This window comes from Oryctolagus cuniculus, chromosome 3 (assembly GCF_964237555.1).
Source record: "Oryctolagus cuniculus chromosome 3, mOryCun1.1, whole genome shotgun sequence".
In the NCBI taxonomy this organism is placed as follows: Eukaryota; Metazoa; Chordata; class Mammalia; order Lagomorpha; family Leporidae; genus Oryctolagus; species Oryctolagus cuniculus.
The window spans coordinates 93,800,949-93,817,021 of NC_091434.1; the positions used below are offsets into that span (position 1 = coordinate 93,800,949).

At 38.4% G+C, this 16,073-nt stretch overlaps 1 protein-coding gene across 14 annotated transcripts in view; it reads right to left on the reverse strand.

The window, feature by feature from the left end:
• MBD5 (methyl-CpG binding domain protein 5) overlaps window positions 1–16,073 on the reverse strand; it is a 494,793-nt gene that overhangs the window by 83,680 nt on the left and 395,040 nt on the right. The window contains exon 6 of one of the 14 annotated variants that reach the window (XM_017342829.3): window positions 34–116. The exons of the other annotated variants lie outside the window; for them this stretch is intronic. The gene's annotated coding sequence lies outside the window, so the exon portion shown is untranslated. The remainder of the gene's footprint in view (window positions 1–33; window positions 117–16,073) is intronic. 14 annotated transcript variants of the gene reach the window in all.

Consider the following 16,073-nt stretch of genomic DNA (forward strand, 5'->3'; position numbering starts at 1 on the left):
AGACAGAAAGAGAGGAATGAAGACAGATCTCACCTCTGCTAGAGCACTCCCCGAAAGATCATAAGAAGTGTGGCTGGGTTAAACCAAACCAGGAGCTGGGAATCAATCCAGGTCTCCTGTGGATGGCAGAGTCCAAATCAGTACATGCAAATTAGTAGGAGAGCTTTCAGTCAGTAGTGCATAAAAATGTGAACTACCAAAAGAGTTTTATTACAGTCCCACATTTTATACTTCCCTATCTTTCAAACAAACAAATAAGACAATAAACTACCAAAAGGTTTTATGATCTCTCAAGTAATATATTTCAAAAAGTTAAATGTTGTGTCCAACACTTGGAAAACCTTGAGGAAACTCCTATAAAATGAATGTTCTTTCAGGTTCTTCTAATTCTATCATTTCTATATAAGCTAGAAAAGCAAGACTTTATAAAAGTTCAATCTTGTACATATTTATTAATATTAAGATGTACCTGGAGGGGCCGGCGCTGTGGCATAGCGGGTAAAGCTGCTGCCTGCAGTGCCGGCATCCTATCTGGGTGCTGGTTGGAGTCTCAGCTGCTCCACTTCTGGATCTAGTTCCCTGCTATGGCCTGGGAAAGCAGTGGAAGATGGTCCAAGTCCTTGGGCCTCTGCACCCGCATGGGAGACCTGGAAGAATCTCCTGGCTCCTGGCTTCGGATCAGTGCAGCTCCGGCCGTTGGGGCCAATTGGGTAGTGAACCAGCAGATGGAAGACCTCTCTCTCTCCCTCTCCTTCTCTGTGTGTAACTCTGACTTTCAAATAAATAAATAAATCTTAAAAAAAAAAAAAAAAAAGATGTACATGCGGCAGGGAAGAACCTAATCACAAAGAATTAGAGAGCTTGGGGCCGGCGTTGTGGTGGAGTAGGTAAAGCTGCCATCTGCAACGCTGGCATATCACATGGACACTGGTTCCTGTCCTGACTGCTCCTCTTCTGATCCAGGTCTCTGCTAATGGCCTGGAAAAAGTAGTGGAAGAGTGCTTGGGCTCCTGCCACCCACATGGGAGACCTGGAAAAAGCTCCTGGCTCTTGTCTTTGGCATGTCCCATCCCTGGCTGTTGTGGCCAAATAGGAATGAACCAGCAGATGGAAGATACCCCATTCTCTCTCTCCCTCTCTAAGTAACTCTTTCAAACAAACAAATAAATCTTTAAAAAAAAAAAAAGAACCAATACAAGAATATCAAGCAATACAGCTTTTAAAAATTTTGTTTTTAGAAACTTTTCTAGCATGTCTACTGCTAAAAAAATTATTTTTATAGTTAAAAAAAATCCCATCTCTCTGGTACAGGATGAGCTCAGGTGCACAAGCCTAAAAATTGCTTTGGTATCATGGATTCATGACATCTCTGACATAAATATTGCTTGCTATAGGTATCTTTTTTTTTTTTTTTTTTTTTTTTTTTTTTTTTTTTTTGGACAGGCAGAGTGGACAGTGAGAGAGAGAGAGACAGAGAGAAAGGTCTTCCTTTGTTGGTTCACCCTCTAATGGCCGCTGCGGCCAGCGTGCTGCGGCCGGCGAACCGCGCTCATCTGATGGCAGGAGCCAGGTACTTATCTTGGTCTCCCATGGGGTGCAGGGCCCAAGCACTTGGGCCATCCTCCACTGCACTCCCTGGCCACAGCAGAGAGCTGGCCTGGAAGAGGGGCAACCGGGACAGAATCCGGCGCCCTGACCGGGACTAGAACCCAGTGTGCCGGCGCCGCAAGGCGGAGGATTAGCCTAGTGAGCCGCGGCGCCGGCCTTATAGGTATCTTATAATTGCAATTTCACTCATATGTAGTTACTTGCAGATAATTACATTTGTGGGATATAAAAATAACTTAGGATTTTTACTTTTATTTACTTGAATAGCATATTCTGATATGAACTCTCAAAGAAATTCCCTTAAGCCTCACTTAAATATTAACTGACTTGATCAAAGGGTTGGCATTGTGGTGCAGCCATATTGGAGTCCTAGCTGCTCTATTTCTGATACAGCCCCCTGCCAATGTGCCCGAGAAAGCTGTGGAAGATGGTTCAAGTACTTGGGTCCCTGTCACCCACACATGGAAAACTAGGCTGGGGTTCCTGGTTTCTGGTGTTGGCCTGGCCCAGCCCTGGCTGTTGCTCCATTTGGGGAGTGAACCAGTGGATGGAATATCTCTCCCTCTTTCCTTCTGTCTACCTGTTTCTCTCTCTGTCAAATAAATATATTGCCTTTCAAATATATAAACCTTAAAAAAAATCCTGCATTTCCTTTTTGAAACAGTAAGTTTACCTCTGGTCTAACCAGCTGTAGGATTTTCAGTATCAGCTATACTGTTTCCAAAGCTGTCTGAGTCATAACATTTGGTGTTCTAAAATTTAATAAAGTATTTTGTAAATGCATAAAACATAAGTACAAAAAGTAAATGATTGTTTCCATGCAAATTATGGTGAAAGCAGACTTGTAACACTAGGCTCTTATTGCTCTGTAGCGTGACTTTAAGTGATAATCATACACTGTATAGTTCTGTAAACAAAAGTATCAACAACTAGAAGAAAGGATTTTGAATGTTTTCAACATAAAGAAATGTTAAATAGTTGAGAAGACAGAGATCTTTATTCTGATTGGACATTATGCAATGTATCATGTGTCAAAACATCACATACACATATATAAATTATATTGGTCAGTTAAAATTTTCAAATTATTAAAAAATAAGGTTGAATGAGATGAGAAATGAGAATGGGGGAGGGGCTAAAAATCTTGAATAATTCTGCATTCAGACAAATTTGCAAGTTACCTTTGAGTTCTTATTTTCCTCCAAAGTAAAGAAAATAAATAAAAGGAAACATTTGATGCTATACTTTTGGTGAAAAGACAATGCTGTACTTCAATCAGTAAAGCATAAGGAAAGGCCTTGATCTAACAAGACTGTTGACTGAACGTATATTTAAAATATCATAAACTAAAGAAAGTTCAATGTGGGGCCAGTGCTGTGGTGCAGTAGGTTAAGCCGCTGTCTGCAATACTGGCATCCCATATGGGTGCCAGTCTGAGTCCCAACTGCTCTGCTTTTGATCCATCTCCCTGCTAATGTGCCTGGGAAAGCAGTGGATGATGGCCCAAGTCCTTGGGCCCTTGCACCCATGCAGGAGACCTGGAAGAAGCTCCTGGCTCATTGCTTTGGCCTGGCCCAGCACGGGCCATTGCAGCCATTTGGGGAATGAACCAGTTGATGAAAGTTAGAGGATACTGTCTAAGTGTCTACAGTGAGGCCACCACCTCCTGAATATTGGACATGACTGTGGTCCTGCTTCAGCCTAAGGAGGCCTTGTGAAGGCACACCTTCCTAAATGGAACATGGTGGCTATAGTAAGCAGAAGGCTATTGGGTTATTATTGGGTATTACTTTAAGGAAAACTCCTTATCATACTTCAAGAGCCTAGAAAATGAGCCAAGAACATGATCACCAGGAGCAACATGAATTTTTGCTTCCCACCATAAATATGTAATGTGATGCTTATATCTCCTCTTGCTTGTGCCTGCTTGTAATTTTTTTTACAATGATTAGTACAGCTATACATTGCTTATTGTTATGTTACTAGCTGAACCCTACACTAAATAATAAAAGAGCCAGCTGGAGCTATCTTAGCTATCCATAGCACTTAGCTATCTATAGCACTCTTCTGAAGAAGGCTCCCGTGTCCCAGCTGACTGTTTTAGTCAATAAAATAACTACAGGTTCAAATTGTGTTGTGTAAGAGTCCTTCTCTTTTGTTGGTGACTAAGAGTGAATTTCATGGTGGAATGATGATGTAATTTGGAATCTAAGGTTTATGTTCATTTCATTATCTGATTATTTAAAAAATAGTTATAAAAAGTTTTTCTCTGTTAGATAGATGATCTATTAGAGAGAAATAATAACTAAGAACAGATATGTTAAAATGTCCATAAAATAAAAATGGGAGAATTACAATGAAAAACTGATCAATCTCTATTTGAAAATATGTTGGGGCCAGTGCTGTGGAATAGTGAGCTAATAAGCCTTTGCCTGCAATGCTGGCATCCCATATGGGTGCTGGTTCGTGTCCTGGCTGCTCCTCTTCTGATCCAGCTCTCTGTGATGGCCTAGGAAAGCAGTAGAAGATGGCCCAAGTACTTGGACCCCTGCACCCATGTGGGAGATATGGAAGAAGCTCTTGGTTCCTGGCTTTGGATTAGCCCAGTTCTGACCATTGCTGCCATTTGGGAAGTGAACCAGCAGATAGAAGATATTTTTCTGTGTGTTTCTTTCTCTCTGTAACTCTACCTTTCATAAATAAGTAAAAAAAATCTTTAAAAAAAGTCAAAAAACATTTCTGAGAAATGGATAAGTCAACCGAGCTAGAATTAATAAATATGTACAAGATCTGAAATATACAATTAACACAATCTATGGGAAATTTACAGGTAATTACATAAATCTATAAGAATTACAGACACACATTTTTAAAAAGTAGCATGAAATTGGGAAAATTAACATAATATATTGGTTAAGAGAATGCATTCTAGATCCACACTACTGGGATTAAAATTCTACCTCTCTAGGGTAGGTATTGAGTGTATCAGCTTAGCTGTCTGCATCCCATATTGGAATGCCTGGGTTTGAGTTCCAGCTCTGCTCCTAATTCCAGCTTCCTGCTAACACACACTATGGGAGGCAGCAGGTGATGGCTCAAGTTCTAGAGACCCGGCTACCCAGGTGGGAGACCTAGACTGATTTCTAGGTCTTACTATAAGGTTGGCCCAGCTACGGCTGTTGTGGGCATCTAGGGAGTTAACCAGCAGATGGAAATCTCAGTAAACCTGCCTCTCTCTCTCTCTCGCTCTTGCTCTCTCTGTTTTTTCAAGTAAACTAAATAAGTAAATAAAAATTAAAAGAAAAAACATTAACTCTGGTATCTGGTGTGTGACTTAGGACATGCTACTTCACTATCCCTCAGTTTGTTTATCTCCAAAATGAATATAATAATAGTACCCACCATACGGTGTTGTTGAGAGAATTGAATACATAAAGATTTATGAAGTGCTCAGTGCCTGGCCTGAAGTAAGCACTAAATAAATTAATGGCAAATAAGTAAATAAATCAGTCAAATTGCTTGGCTATAAACGAAAGTCTAATGACTCCAAACAACTGAAATCACTTAAGATATATTATTTGATCAAATTCTCATAAAAATAGAACATGATAAGAAAATGATATTGACTAATACTCATGTGTTTGCAAATTTGGAAAATATTCATATGCTAGCAATATTGAAAGCCAATTTGATGTCAGTGATTTTAAATTATGGCAGAATGCCAAGTGTAACCTTATCTTGTAGAACATGACTTATCAGACAACACTATGGATAGAGTTGGACCTTCTGGCTTATTGAGTATAGGCATGGAAAAAGCAAAAAATAAAATAGATCATGTGATGCTTGCAACCTAATATTAAAATGTTCTAAACATATACACAAATACGCAGAGAGGGGAAGAAAGGTAGGGTGATGGAATGTTAACTACTGCTGAATTTGTGTGAATTGAGTCCTCTGCACTATTGAAATGATTTCAAAATAAAAAGTTCTCAGACTGTAAGAAAAAAACAAAAACAAAAAACAAAAACAAAAACAAATGAAGGCTAGGGTTTGCAAGCTGGGTGAGCAAAGACAAACGGGCAGTGATTTTGAGATACAATAACTTTGTTATTGAAGATATGAAAAATAGAATCTAACAATAAATAAATGCATGTAAGAAGTTAAAAAATATGCAGTAGTGGTATAAGGGGAGGAAGGAAAGGAACAGTGAGTATAAAGAGGCAGAAAAAATAATGTGACCTGAAGTAGTTAAGATGTTGTAGATATAATCATAGACCAATGAAAAACATAACACACAAAAATGATTAAATGTTGGGCCGGTGCCGTGGTGCAGTAGGTTAATCTTCTGCTTGTGGAAGCGGTTCTAGTCCTGGCTACTCCTCTTCCGAACCAGCTCTCTGCTATGACCTGGGAAAGCAGGGCCCCTACTTGGAATGCTTGGGCCCCTGCACTCACATGAGAGACCTAGAAAACAGTAAGGGAGCTATAGACATTTGGAAAAACAGCTCAAATTCATCTTAAATGAATGGAGAAGGACTGAATTGGGTGGGAGATGAGTAGGAACAGATAAAATCTTTGAAAAGTTCAAAGAAATGGGTCACCTCCCAGGTGTTTCTGTAGAATTGGATTAGATTGTTTTTGAATATTTAGAAAGACAAATAACTCTTATAGGAGACATGGTTAATAGACATAAAGAGATAAAACTATCAGTCAGTATGATCATTTACTTAGAAAATTCAAACTGAAAAATTAGAACCACTGAGAAAGCTAGCTAGATGGTGGCTGGATATAATACTAACTTATAAAACAAGAAGGGGAAATTGCTTTATCCAATATTATAGTATGTTAAAAAGTACTGCTGCAGGAATAGGCAAGCAGTTTCATGGAAGAGAGTGGTCAAAAAATAAACCCATATAAATGCAAATTTACTTCATGATAGTGGTAGTATTTTAAATCAGTGGGAAAAGGATGTCCAATTCAATATATGGCATTACAGCAACTGGAAGAAACAGAGTTACTTCCATAACATATAGTTTACAAAACACGTCCCAGCTGATTCACAACTTAAATCAAAACCAAAAACTAAACCAAACAAAAATATAATATATTAAGAAAACACAAAAGAATATGTTTACTTCTGACATATTTATGATGGCCTTCTAAAAGAGATATGAAAAGCAAATACCACAATGAACAAAATTCGCAAAGTTGACTACATAAAAATTTAAAGCTTCTATTCAGTAAAGGAACCACTAACAAAACCTTGAAAGTCAGATGATAGCCTGCAATGTATATAAAAGTGAAAGTGTTAACATGTGGAATGTATAAAAAGTACCTCTGAATCCACAGCTAGTGTTGTGATAGTAGCAGGTAACACTATCACCTGTGACACTGGCACCCAACATGGGTACTGGTTTGTATCCTGGCTGCTCCACTTTCTATCCAGTTCCTTGCTGGTGGCCTGGGAAGGTAGGGGAAGATGGCCCAAGTGTTTGGGACCCTGTTGCCCATGTAAGAGACTCAGTGAAGCTCCTCATTCCTGGCTTCGGCCTGGCTCAACTCTGGCCATTGTAGCCATCTGGGGAGTGAACCAGTGGACGGAAGATTTCACTCTTTCTCTGTCTCTACCTTGCTTTTTGTAACTCTGATTTTCAAATAAATGAATTAAAAAAAAAAAACCTATGAATCAATTCAGAACAAGACAAAAGAACCCAAAAGAAAAATGGACAGAGAAGAGGACATACAAAAATGCCAGTAAGCATAAGAAATGATATTCAATCTTACAATCTTATAGTAATCAAAATATGAAATAAAGCCATAAAGAATTCTAGATCTTAAAAATTATTTATTTATATTTATTTGAAAGGCAGAGAAAGAGATAGAAGGGAGATCTGCCTACTGGTTTACTTCCCAAATGCCCCCAACAACTAGGGCTGGGCCAGACTAAAGTCAGGAGCCTGGAACTCAGTGAGTAGCAGGAACCCAAGTACTTGACCCATCATCTGCTGCCTCCCTGGGTGCACATAAGATAGAAGCACCTGGAGTTGAACCCAGACATTCTGGTATGGGATATGGGCATCCCAAGCAGCTTCTTAACTGCTACGCCAAATGCTGGCCCTAGGAATACTGCTTTTCACTGACAAGATTTGTACAAATTTGAAAAAGATTGCTAAATTAAAGTTTTGTCAAAGGTATAGGAAAACAGTGTTATAGAATACTGGCAGAAGGACCAACTGTCTTATCTTCTGGGAAAGTAATATATCTTATCTATATGAATTTAAGGTGTGCCTATCTTTTGAAACAATAATCTGTCTTCTTCATCATGTCTGGAGAAATAATCAAGTATGCACTCAGAGGATTATGAAAATTGACACATTTGACTTATCATTGTGAAAAATACAAATTCATCTAAATTTTATTATTTGTGTCTTAATCTTTAGACACTAAAATTACATATTCAAAAACATATATTGAATATCTAGTACATGTCTAAGTGCTCAAAAAAAAAGGGTACATGGTATCTTCCTTTTAAAAATGTGGAATAACTTTAGAAATCATATGGAAGATTCGCTTAAGTGGCATGAAGCAATCCTAACACTTAGAAAGAACAAAATTAAGCTTATTTTATCAATCTACACAAGTTGATTATTTACTCTCAAATATAGATTTTAACATAAAACAGAAAGGTATCTGAAGCCAATTACTCAAATTGAAAACTGTTTTCTATGTTCATTATCATGGGCTTGGATGTTTCATAGCAAAAGGGCCTAGAACATTAAATAGAAGTCATTATGAAAGTATTTGACTTTGTGCCTTTATTTTTATTATGTAAATGTCCTTGGAATTCTTAAGCTTATAATTCAAAGTTTTTCCTTGATGCATTATTTAAAAATTTTTTTGCACCATTATAGAATGAAAACATGACAGTGACCTTGATACTAACATTGAACACATCAATGTGTTATATTTCAGTTTCAAGAACACTCAGCATGGCAGGAACTCTTGGGAATCTGGAATGACTTGGAGGTTAAAACACTATAAAGTTGACTTAGGAGGCTTTAGGAACATTAGAAGATGAAATGATGCAAGCAATTTTATCTCTGGGCAAGTCAATCTAATGCTAATGAAAAAATTTCCATGGCAACTCGATACAGAAGCAAAGGTGCAGAATAAAATGATAAAGATTTCTTTATTTCTAACTATAGTTATCATTTGAAAACTTTACTCTTAATTGTAGTTTCTGTTTTTAAACTTCAGTTGGGATATATTTTAATGCTTTAATTTTTATAGTTCTCAAGATAGATACTGAAGAATCAGACTAACTAGTCTTCACTGACAAATCAGTCTCTAATGACCTGCACACTCAATGTCTCTGAGACAGGTTACATAACATTTGGGAATATATATTAATTCTAATTCATAGCTAAGCAGCACTACTAGCTATTGATTCATTATTTTTGTCAGAAAGATATAAAAAAATGGAATAAGAAAACAGATGTTGACATATAAATCATCTATTAAACACAGCACGCCAAAACATAACAATAAATTTTCACAGCAAAAACAACAGCAGATGAAAGGAATTTGGCAAATTAGTAAGAAAATACTTCTGAAAAGCTCAAAATTTCAAATTTAAAATAAATAATTATGTCATTTATTAGTAATAAATCCTAAGATGGGTCTGCAATGGTAATTCTAATATTGTAAGCATGATTATTCCAATAGATAATTGCAGTATAATCTGTATATTTTAAACATGAACACTTAATAGACAAAACAATTTTTGAAAAAAAGTCAGGATATTGTAAGTGCTGTGATGTAACACTAGTATGAGACTAATGCTGAATGATACAGATAAAAATCTCATTCTATTTCATATTTTCAACCTTGGTTTCCTATCAAGTATTATCAAATATCTCACTGCCATATAAGTTCTATTTTTCTAATAAAACCCTGGCAGCTTTAATCTAATTCATATATAAAATTCACATAACTAAGTCTTATTAATTTTATAAAATTATAAATTATAAATAATTAAAATGAAATTTTATTTAGCAAAATGCTTGATATACAATACTGTTCATGTTAATCATCTTCACATTTTCAGCCACAGATTTATGAGAGCAAATGGGTAAACTGAATCAATAATTCAGATAAAGAAGATTTCACAACACCTAGATGAACTCTGTATGGATTTTAAATACTTTATTATTAAGAAAAATATTCATTGAAAAGTTACTTTTAAGTTTATGATTTTCCTTCTTCCCTCCCTCCCTTCCTTCCTAATTAAAGATTTATTTACTTATTTACTTGAAAGAGTTACAGCAAGAGATAAGGAGACAGAGAGACAGAGAGGTCTTCCATCTGCTGGCTCACTCCCCAAAATGCTGCATTGGCTGGAGCTGGGCCAGGTCAAAGCCAAGAGCTTCATCCAGATCTCCCATGTGGGTGACAGGGACCCACACTTGGGCCATATTCCACTGATTTTCCCAGGCCATTAGCAGGGGGCTGGATTGCAAGTGGAGCAGCCTGGACTCAAACCAGAGCCTATGTGATTACAGCATGACAGATGGTGGTTTTACCAGTTATGCAACCTATGCAACAATGCCAGCCCATATTTTTCTTTTTTTTTTTTCCCTTTCCTTTTTTTTTTTTTTTTTTAAGCAAGTTCTGGCAAGTTTCACTAAAGAAACATCTGTTCTGGCATGCTCCCAAATGATATCAGAATCATCTGGAACAATGATAGCCAGTGTGCAAACTCTACTGTTTTCCACACACTGTGCCCAATTCAAAATTATTGCCACTGCAATGATAAATGCCAGTTTTGATCAACATGGTGTTGATCCGAATTTCTGTCTTTGCTGCTACCGTATTCTTTTTTTTTTTTTTGACAGGCAGAGTGGACAGTGAGAGAGAGAGACAGAGAGAGAAAGGTCTTCCTTTGCCGTTGGTTCACCCTCCAATGGCCGCCGCTGCAGCCGGCGCACCGCGCTGATCCGATGGCAGGAGCCAGGATCCAGGTGCTTTTCCTGGTCTCCCATGGGGTGCAGGGCCCAAGCACCTGGGCCATCCTCCACTGCACTCCCTGGCCATAGCAGAGAGCTGGCCTGGAAGAGGGGCAACCGGGACAGAATCCGGCGCCCCAACCGGGACTAGAACCCGGTGTGCCGGCGCCGCAAGGTGGAGGATTAGCCTATTGAGCCACGGCGCCGGTGCTACCATATTCTTGCCTTATGTGCAGGATGGCCCCCAAACAAAAGTAGCCACAAAAATGGCCAGGGAGCGAGAAAGTTGATTTTCTTTCTAATACACTTATTCACTCATCCACTCAAAAATACATAATTTAAGTATAAACTCAAATGTCAATATTTCATTACAGTGTACTATATATCATAGTGCCATGCACCAGGGCAACTGTAAGAAACAACAGAGATCTGGATCCTTCTTTCATGCACGTTACACTGTAGTGATGGACACAGGTAAAAAACCAATAAACAAATACAAAAATAAAAGAATTACAGGTCACATTAAGTACAATGGACTATGAGAGATTAAGGGTGAGGGGTAGGATGGATGGGAAGTTTGAGAAATGACCTGATGGATTAGAAAGAAGCAGGTCATGAGAAGACATTCAGGGGAAGAGTATTCTAGGCAAAGGAAGCAGCATACAAAATGGTTAGAACTGGACAAGTGCATAATGTGTTCCAGAAACTGAAGGAAGAGTGTGGCACCAGATGACGTTGGAGAAATGGGCAGGGAAGGAATCATGTAAGGCCTCAACAGCCATAATCATGTTTTTTAGTTTTATTTTTATTGCAATCAGAAAAGCCATCAAAAGAGTATAGCAGGGGAGTGACAAACCTTTTTTGTACTTTACAAGGGTATCTCGTATTGCTGTGTTGAGAATGGATTGAGAGAAGTAATCTGCTAGAAGTCTTTATTACAAAAGCTGGTAGAATGACACAATTTTGGAGGCCTTGCTCAGAATTATCTGTTAGAACTGCTTCTTTGCATTTAACTTTGACCAATAACAGTACCCAAAAAAGGAATAACGATCAAGTTATCTTGGATATTGTAATACCCTGAAGTGTACACTGGGAATGGTAACGCAGTTATTTAAGATTTTGAAAAAGTATGCTTCAAATATTCAAATGTATATGGCCAGCATCTGTCGTACAAAGACCAAAAGGATGCGAAGTTAAGAAAAGTAAGAAAGAAATAAAAAAGGACACTCTGAACATAAAGTAAGTATTCAGCCCAATGTTGAAGAAACCAAAGATACCTGTACTGGCTCAAGAGGTTGTACAGGCAGTTTTCTAAATGGCTTGGTAAAAGAAGCCATGCTTCAAAAGAAAGAGGAAAGGCATACAAGTGAAGAGGCAGCCCTTTAGCCTTAGGTGATTTGATGTTTGAACACTTCTCTGACTTCATTTTGTTCTAGTTTCCTCTTAACAAATGACTCTCCCTCCAGTCATGGTGTCTTTCTCCCCTTGAGCACGTCCACCTGAGTCCTGAGTTTGGGCTTTTGCAGGAGTTCACTGTTCCTGGAATACTCTTGCAGCTTTTCTCACAGCTGCTTTGCTCATACTTCATACAGCATATAATATTGAGAAGCATCTTGCTCGATAGTAAGCAATAAGTTAATGTACACTAAAGACTGTTCTGGTATGCATTACTAATAGTACCTCAAATATCTCTTTAAAATTCATGCCGTTTTCTTCATAGCACATATACTAAACTGAAATGATCTTATGTGTTATTGCCCTTCCACTAGAATTTTTTTTTTTTTTGACAGACAGAGTGGACAGTGAGAGAGAGCGAGCGACAGAGAGAAAGGTCCCCCTTTACCACTGCTTCACCCTCCAATGGCCGCTGCGGCTGGTGCACCATGCTGATCCGAAGCCAGGAGCCAGGCACCTCTCCTGGTCTCCCATGCGGGTGCAGGACCCAAGGACCTGGGCCATCTTCCACTGCACTCCCAGGCTACAGCAGAGAGCTGGACTGGAAGAGGGGCAACTGGGACAGAATCCGGCGCCCCAACCGGGACTAGAACCCGTGGTGCCGGTGCCGCAGGCGGAGGATTAGCCTAGTGAGCCGCAGCGCAGGCCCCTTCCACTAGAATTTAACCAAAAGATCAAGGATTTTGTCTACCCTTCTTGTGACATTATTGCTGATGCTTAGCACAATATCTGGCATATTATGTGCTTTCATAAATTATTAAATGGAAAGAAAGAGGAGAGATCAAAAAGATAAAGAAAGAGAAAATGAAAAGAGACATAAAAAAAATGGTAGAAAGTCCAGAATGAGACTCAGAAAATCCTAGGGGCTGGCATTGCGGCACAGTGGGTTGGGCTGCCACCTGTGATGCTGGCATCCCGTATGAATGCCTGTTTGAATCCTGGCTGCTCTAATTCTGATCTAGTTCCCTGCAAATGTGCATGGGAAGGCAGCGGAAGATGGGCCCCTGCCATCCGTGTGGGAGACCAGGATGGAGTTTCTGGATCCTGGCTTCAGCCTGGTCCAGTCCCTGCCATTGCAGACATTTGGGTGGTGAACCAACGCATGGAAGATCTCTCACTCTCTCCATCTAACTCTGTCTTCTGTTCAAATAAATAAAAAGAAAAAAGAAAACCCTAAAGACACAAAAAGAAACCATAAGGGTATAATTGAAACAACAAGAAGAAAAAGACTTTTACTTGGTCAGTAACTGTTAATCGTAAAATGAAAATAAGAGAAAAAGCCCAACTTTGTTTCTATCGTATTGATCAAAGAGAATAAATCTTATGTAAAAATGATAAAAATCAATTTTATTAAGAATAAATCACAGAGGACTTTGGCTTCTTGTCAAGATGGAAGAATATGAACCAGATTTTCTCTCTTGCCTGAAGTGACCAAAAAAAGAAAAAAAAAAAAAAAAGACAAGACAGACAAAATATGTGAAATGGTGAGTTTTCTTTTTTTCTTTAACAAGCACTGAAAGGCAGTGGTCTCTAAGGAAGAGCTAACAAATGAGGTGAGCCCCAAAACTCCCCTTGCTTACTACCTTGAGAGTTTCTAGGCTGCATGCAGGTAAAGGGAACCTAGTAGGACTTCAGCAGATTCCTTTATGTTGAGGAAATGTATCTGAACAATCAAGGGAGACAAAGTCAGTGCAGGTTTGCAGGACAGAGTGTGGGAGAAGAGATAACCACACAGAGAGAAAACGTAGACATCTCCAGAGGGTTCTCTTTGAGTATTCATTAGAGTATTGATCGGCGCATGCATGTAAGGAAAGTAATTCAGGTTGAAGAAAGATCACTTTAAAGGTCAGAGGGCATAGTCCTGAGGAATAAAATACTCATCCTAACACATGGATATAGGATAGAATACTCAGAAGTGTCTCACTCAGTAGTGGAGAATAAGTAGACTTAGACTAAAACACTGCTCTGGTACTGCCTAACAGGTCTTAGAGGCACGACCTGAAATGATCAAATAGTATTTTTTTCTCATAACTGAAATGCAGTTCAGGATAAAGATTAAGAATATTTAAAGGCATAAATATCCACATCTCAATAAGAAAAAAAACAATTACAATTGTTTAGAATTAAAAAAAAAAACAACAAAAAATAGAGTTCCAAAAAAAAAATCACATTTGCAAAGAAGTAGGAACATATACCACATATTGAGAAGGAGAATCAATCAATCAATCAGGGAATAATGATGAATGAAAAAAGCCAATCCTGAGAAGTTATATACTCTGTGATTTTACTATATAATAGTTTTGATATGATACATTTCAGAAATTGAGAACAGATTAGTTATTGATATGGTTAGAGATGGAGGGTGGGATAGGGACAAGAAAGAGGTGAGTGTGTTTATAGAAGGGCACCATGAGGGATTCTTTTGGTGATGCAACTAATTTTAACTTCGACTATGGAAAAAGATGCATGAACCTACTCATGGCATAGAACTGTACTGAACAAAACACACACACAAATAAATATAAGTAAAATTAGAGAAATTTGAACAAGAAGAACATATTGTATCAATATGTTTTGGCTGTGATCTTTTACTACAGTTTTTTTTTTTAAAGAGATTTTATTTATTTATTTGAGATGTAGAGTTAGAGAGAGACAGAGAGAGAGGTCTTCCAATCACTGGTTTACTCTCCAAATGGCCACAAGGGCTGGAGCTGAGCTGATCTGAAGTAAGGATCTAGGAACTTCTTCCAGGTCTCCCACATGAGTGCAAGGGCCTAAGCACTTGGGCCACCTTCTACTGCTTTCCCAGGCCATAGCAGAGAGCTGGATTTTAAGAGGAGCAGCTGGGACATGATCGGCGTCTATATGGGATGCCGGCACCTCAGGATGAGGTTTAGCCTGCTATGCCCCAGTGCGAGACCCTTTTACTGCAGGTTTACAAAATGTTACCAATGGGAGGATATCTCATAAAGGTATCCAAGATGTTTGTGTAGTATTCCTTACAATTGCATGCAAATCTGCAATTAAATCAATAAGAATTTCAATTAAAAATGATTGAAATTGGGGCTGGCACTGTGATGTAGCAGCTAAAGTGGGTAAAGCCTGTGGTGCTGGCATTCCATATGGGTACCAGTTTGTGTCCCGGCTGCTCCACTTCTGGTCCAGCTCCCTGGTGATGGTCTGGGAAAAACAGCAGAGGATGGGCCCACGTGTTTGGGTCCCTGCTACCCTCAGGGAAGACTGGAAAGATGCTCCTGGCTCTTCACTTTGGATTGACCCAGCTCTGCCTTTTGCAGTCATTTTGGGAGTAAACCAGTGGATGGGAGATCTCTCTCTCTCTCTGCTTCTCCCTCTCCCTCTCCCTTTCTCTCTCACTCTTTCTCTGCAACTCTGGCTTTCAAATAAATAAAAAAAAAATCTTAAAAAAAAAGATTGACCCAGAACTGGCCCAGATTTCATAATTAGGAGATAAGAACATTAGTAATTATCATAACTATATTCTGTATGCTTGAAAATACAGACACATGCAAGATACTAAGAAAAAGATTCAAGTTGAACTTTCAGAGATGAAAAGTATAATGCCTAAGATGAAAAATACACGGGATGGAATTAACAGATTAGATACTACTGAAGAAAAGATTAGTAAAACTGAGGACATAACAATAGAAACCATTTAAAATGAGTCAAAGGTTAAAAAAGCAACAGAAAAAAAATTAATAGAAACTGTCTATGTTCAAGTGATGTACTTTGTAATTCAAAAAAATGCAGTTAATATTGAGGGACAGAAAAAATACAGTTGCTTGGGGACAGGAAGGGAAACAGAAGTGGTGTGAGGGGTTAAAAAGAAATATGTGGAAATCTCTTGTGGTTATGTATATGTTTACCTTGATTGTAGTGATGGTTTCACATGTATTAAAAACAGCCAAATGTACTTTTAAATATGTGCTGTTCATTGTATGTCAATTATATTTCAATGAAGCTATCAAATATGCAAATAAATAAAAG